The 6,477-nt window shown below is 38.6% G+C and overlaps 1 pseudogene; it reads left to right on the top strand.

The window, feature by feature from the left end:
- Nucleotides 1–279: 279 nt before the first annotated feature.
- Nucleotides 280–3,342, top strand: LOC117543228 (annotated as a pseudogene).
- Nucleotides 3,343–6,477: the final 3,135 nt, after the last annotated feature.

Genomic DNA, 6,477 nt, shown 5'->3' with positions numbered 1-6,477 from the left:
TCTACCTAACTTTTGCTTTTTATAGCTATATAATTCATATGCTTTATAAAACAAATGGTATTCGTTTCAATAATTTCCGTTGAGGGAATATGTGGTGATTTGACTTGACACAACACCACAGAGTGCTTTATAAAAACCGAGCATTTCTGTATCAGTTATTGAACTTTGACACACCTCGCGTCGCACAGTGGTAGCTAGAAAAAGTTTCTGTTAACAGTTAACTTTATATTTAATCAAAGTGAAAAACTGTGAGAGCCTCAATCCTCTGCAGACCTGAAGATGTCATCCCAGGAAAGTGATTGAGTGTTTTTCGATGTGGTTTCTCCCTACTCCTGGCTTGCCTTTGAGGTTTGTGTCGTCCTTTGATTACAGTTCGACAACAGATTTGCTTGACAATTGAAGCGACGAAAGAATTAAGACACGTTTTTATGTTGTGTTTACAGGTCATGTGCCGCTACAGAAAAGTGGGGAACATAGAGCTCAGACTGCGACCTACCATTTCTGGGCGGCGTCATGCAAGGATCAGGTAAATAAACAGTGGTGCAAAGTAACGAAGTATCAAGTGCTGCTCCTGATAACAAGTATTTAAGGTGCTTGTACTTTACGAGTATTTCCATTTTCTTCTAATTTTACTCCATTAATGAATTGTCAACTTTAGTATCAGACATTTTACAAAATAACATCAACTAATAAAATATCATGTATTATTAAAGGTTAAGATAAGACAAGATAGCAGAGTGGGGATTCACAGGCTACCCAGCTGTATATAAAGTAGTTTAAATGAGCTCAACCTTTATCAGCTGCAACATTAATGTGAAACAATCTTTAATGCATTACCTATTATAGCCCTATAATATAAATGCTTTTGGACTTTGAGTTTGACTTGTATATGTGCAAACACTGTTGTGCTGTTATGTTACATATAGGCAAGGCAAGGCAAGTTTATTTATATAGCACTTTTCAACACAAGGCAATTCAAAGTGCTTTACAAAAAATGAAAGAGATTAAGAAATGGCATTAAAAATCAGTCATTAAAAAAGAAAAGCTAATAAATAAACATTAAAAGAAAAAATACATGGATAAAAAGGTTACAGTGCTGTCAATTAAACATTAAAAAGAAAAAAAAGTACATGGATAAAAGTTACAGTGCAGTCTAAGATATGAATAGTTCAATTAAAAGCAGCGACAAAAAGAAAAGTCTTCAGCTGGATTTAAAAGTAGTCAGAGTTGTAGCGGACCTGCAGGTTTTCTGGGAGTTTGTTCCAGATATTTGGAGCTAATATAACTGAAACGCTGGCTTTACCATGTTTAGTTCTGACTCTGGGACCAGCAAAGCTGACCAGTCCCTGAAGACCTGAGAGATCTGGATGGTTCATAATTTAGCAGGACGTCAGAATGTATTTTGGGCCTAAACCATTCAGTGCTTTATAAACCAGCAGCAGTATTTTGAAATCTATTCTTTGACACACAGGAAGCCAGTGTAAAGACTTCAGAACTGGAGTGATGTGATTCCCTTTCTTAGTGTTAGTGAGGACTCGAGCAGCAGCGTTCTGATTAGCTGCAGCTTCCTAATAGATTTTTTAGTGAGACCTGTGAGACACCATTGCAGTAGTCGAGTCTACTGAAGATAAAAGCATGGACAAAGTTTTTCCAAATCCCTGCTGTGACATTAGTCTTTAATCCTAGATATATTCTTTAGGTGATAGTAGGGCTGATTTAGTAACAGTTTTAATGTGACTGTTGAAACTCAGGTCAGAGTCCATGACTAACAACCTAGATTTCTGGCTTTCTCTGTTGTTTTTGAACATTGCAGACTGAAGCTCAGCGCTAACTTTTATACGTTCTTGCCTTGGCTCCAAAAAACCAGTACCCTCAGTTTAAATCTTTGTTTAATTGGAGAAAGTTCTGACACATCACGTCATTGATTTGTTCATGCACTTACTCAGTGTTTGAAATTGGGAGCATAGTCTCCTTGTGAAATTGTTACGTAAATTTGTGTGTCATCTGCATAGCTATGGTAACTTATATAGTATTTTTCTTTCATGACAGTAACAAAGCCCCCTGGTCTGGTGCCAACAAATTCCTGTACATGGGCAAGGATCTGAACCGCTTGTCAGAGTATTTAATGTTCCCCTGAAGCCTCCAGCTGACGTCCCTGAGGCATGTTCAAAAAAGGTACATGGTGTGTATTGATTAAACACTGCTGGATTAATTTGCACATGACAGTGGTGGTATTGTTCCGTAATTAAGGCAAAGCTAATAATGCAGCACAGTCAGGTCTTCATCTGTTTCCTTCTCATAGGCTCGTTGAATGCAATGCGGTTTGTGACAGCCGTACAGGAGATGGAAAAGAGTGGAGACGAGCGGGTGGAGCGGGTGTCCAGGGAGCTGTGGAGAAGGAGTATGTATGAGGACAGAGACATCACTGAGCCTTAATCACTGTACTGAGGTACCGAATCCATGCTCATTGTAATCTGAGAAGATACACCTAGGGTAGAACTATTCATTTTAGAAGCATTTTTGTCATAAAAGCGTCTAAATTCTCTTAATCGATCAATCTAATGCTCTGAAAATAAAGAAAAAAACATTGTATCTGCCTGTAAACTCATTCAGGTATTTGGATACAAGTAGCAATGACAGCTAGAAAGTTACCTACCCCTAGATTTAGGATGTACCCGCTCAGTGCCGTCACAGTTGTTTTCACGTTTATTTTTCAGGCAGCAATGAAAGCAGGACTGTCTGACAGCGAGATTAAGAAAGCCCTGGAGCTGTGCAACTCACATGAGGTCAAAGAGAAGCTGAAAAGTGCAACAGAGGAGGCCCTCGATTATGGGGTCAGTTGTCCTTCAGTTAACCTTGTATATTTTGCAAGAGAGATCAAACATTATAATGCAATGCTGACCAAGCTCTCTCCTATTTCCTCTTTTCCAGGCATTTGGCTTCCCCCTTGTGGTGTGTCACTTAAATGGAAAACCAGAGCTGTTCTTCGGATCTGACAGATTTGAGCTCTTGGCCCACTGTATTGGTGAGTCCTACTCTGCATTCATAGCAAACAAATGTAAGATGTGACACTTGACATGGCATTAATATACCATTGCACTCTCTATAAGTCACCGATAAATAAACAGCACTTTCTATGGAAATATACAGTTTTATATTAAGACTGACAAACCTTAGACAATTTTAGAAATGTGGCTTTCTCTTTTGCTTCAAGCTGACACTGTTTAGGATTCTTACCCATTCTCATGTTGTTCTCTGTAAAGGGGAGAAGTGGCTGGGACCTCTGCCTGACAAATCAACTGCCAAGCTGTGAGATACAGAAGCTGCCTTTGAACACCCTCGGTATAAATACACGATTCTTATTTTTTACAATTCTTTTGGATTTTCCTAATTTTTCAAATTGCATATTTCTGTCTATGCCTTCTGAAACCAGGCAGTGTATTTCCAAAATACCTTATAATAATAGTCGTATATATAATGTAAAATAACATTGTACTAATATTAATGTGCATATTAAAATAACATTGACTACTTCCAGATGATCTTTTGTTTTTAAATACAAATGCACGAAAATGATTGCAATTGTGTTATTCCTGTATTGTTAAACCAAATTACAATTGTTAGTCCTGCTAGTGATGTGGCTCTACTAGGGATGTGCATCTCCATCACTGAGGCCGATGCGATGCGCATCTCGATAACGTTGCCACGATACGATACATTAACGATACATTTGAAACACTAGGCGATGCGATACGATACGATTCACCCCTAGTTGCGATACAGTTCATACGATTTGATTCAACATTATGCGATTTGGTGCGATACGATGCGATTCAACACGATGCAAAAAATAATGATACTTCAATATGGTACGACAGAGGATTTTTGTTTTATTCCTTATATGCAAGCAATCATACATTAACAAAAAAAGTGCTTTACATATTGGTACTGCACATCCCATCATGCCGTTTATTTTTTGCCTTTAAAAGCTCTCCAGAGTACAATTCTATAACACCTCACAGCAGTGGCGGTTCTAGAACATTTTACATGGGGTGGCAAAGGGGGGGACAAGAGGTCATGCCAGGGTGGCATGGGAGGGGCGGACAGTACGTGGTATTTTACACTGTATGTAACCTATTTATTGTTAATTCATGCCCTAACCCAAGTGTTCTTAATGCACAGAGAAACAAGGTGTTCAGACAAACAATCGGGTGCCCTTTGAGTCCCCCAAGCTTACCTCAACCATTTTAAATGAAAGGAAACTACAAAATGTATTTTAAAGCAATTAATTAATGGAACAGGTTGTTTTTGCATTACAAAAAATGTGTTGTCTTAGTATTAGACAGACATATTTGCATGTGCTCACTAGCATTATTACATATTAATTTAAATATTAAAACAAATCAAAATGGCCAATTATTCCAAAATGTTGCTGCTAATATAATCATATGCTTGTCAACTTTAACTGATCAAAAATAAATTCTGAAAAAAATACTTGAATTATCTATGAAATTTTAATATTGACACACGTCCCTCAGTTTGTTTCAACCCCCGTCACGCCATACCATTTACCCTCCTATTAAAATAATGGATCAGTCCGTGTGTGATCTGCATTGAGGGAATTACATCACAAAAGTGTCAGTTTTCTTCTCTTACCTATATTTCAGTTTTTGTATTTTCAGATTAAGATTGACATGCTCAACATTTCAACTCTGTTATATGAAATTAATAATAGTAAATAATTGTTTATTACAAAATAAACAATAGTTTTGCAAAATATTACAATTTTGTAATGTCCTTGACTTCCATGTGGTGCTATATCTTTGCTAAACAAGTCTCAGGCCTACTTTTTGTCAAAAACTTCAACCATGTTACAATTTTTCAAGTAAATTCCTAGTAATTATTTATATTTTGTGCCTGAGGTGGGAAAATGTAAGTAGTCCACTACCAGATGTTATGACCAAACATTTTGGGTTTCATTTTCAAAGATATAAAGATCAAAAGGCACCCGATTCAGAGAATACTCTAATTCTGCATACTGTAAGTACTTAGTTATAATTAAGTACACAAATGACATGACCCATCTCTTCAGAGAGCTAAAGGTGACCTGTGCAGCAACACATTTCAATCAATATTTGTCAATACTAAGAGCTGCTAGATTGTGCTGCTGTAATGGAATATGTAAGGAGAATAAGAACATACCATGTGGGTCCAGCTGGAGGTTATCATCTGCCTCCTAATCCCTGGCTCTGGCCCTCTTTCTGATACTTCATCTTTATTCCTCACATATATTTCTTCTTCTTCACTAATGTCTTCATCTCCTCCTCTTCCTCCTGCTCTGACCCTCCTGGTGTCTTCAGTGAACTCTCTTTTCCTTTTCCTCTTTCTGTTCGTCCTGATCTCTTCTCAGATATGTCTTTTTGTTGTTGTTGAATCACTCCTATACTCTGGCCTGCAAGAGTCTACTTGTGAAAAGCACTGGTACAAAATGCTTGTATAACTTTACACGTTAGGGCGATGTAGCCTAGCTAATAAGTAGCAATATCATCAGAAAGTATTTATCAAACGCACACAGGCAGCTGTGTTTGGATTCCAGTTTTTACGGTAAAGGATGTACCCTGGTTCATTGATCTGGCCTCATTGCGGTGATGTGTAGTTTTACGTGGATTTAATAGTAGGCTACCGCATAGTTAGGCAAAGTGATCGATCGCTCCCAGCTAACGCTGTCTGCATAGTATTTTGTAACGTAACGCCCAAACAGCGCCCATCTGTTAAACGCTATCGATTCAAACGGCAGCATTTTATTAATATTTAGTTTCAAGCTCTCGTCCTTAGTAAAAACAAAACTAGTGGAAAGGGAAATGGCTCCCAGGGGAAGCTGACCCATCGCGCTAGGACAGCTCGCTCCCTCTCTGCAGCTCTGTGAGCCGCGGTCCTGTGTGAACGCCGCTCCGCAGTTTAATGCAGGGCCGTAGCTGCGTTTTTAAACGGGACTAAAATGATATTTAAAATGATTCACTTTTAACTAATGTGTAGGTTTGTTTTAGTACAGTTTTAGGAAAACAAAAGTTAGGGGGGCAGCTGGGGGGGCAAGGCTCTACAGTGGGGGGGCAGCTGCCCCCCCCGTAGATCCGCCCCTGCCTCACAGTCCACATCCAACAATGTAAGGATGCATTGCTCATGATTAACAATGTTAAAATAACAGCTACCATAGTGCAATGCCCATACAGCTGCCAGCCTGATGTGCTTTAACACTCATTCATAGGCTAACTCACCAGTGAGCATAAAGCAGTGGGTTCTATATGACAATAAAGAATACAAATAACCTTTCACAACAGGTATGTCATAACTGCTTACGTAAGGAAACATTTACATTATTATTGGGCCATCACAGGTTGCTGTAAACTAAACACCACTCTCTCTGACAGAACACCTCACTGAGTGATTTACACTCGTATGTCCTAACTTTCAGGTTTC

The sequence above is a fragment of the Gymnodraco acuticeps genome, unplaced genomic scaffold (assembly GCF_902827175.1).
Source record: "Gymnodraco acuticeps unplaced genomic scaffold, fGymAcu1.1, whole genome shotgun sequence".
Lineage (NCBI taxonomy): Eukaryota > Metazoa > Chordata > Actinopteri > Perciformes > Bathydraconidae > Gymnodraco > Gymnodraco acuticeps.
The sequence above is the reverse complement of the archived record's forward strand: the minus strand, read 5'-3'. Positions and strand labels throughout refer to the sequence as shown.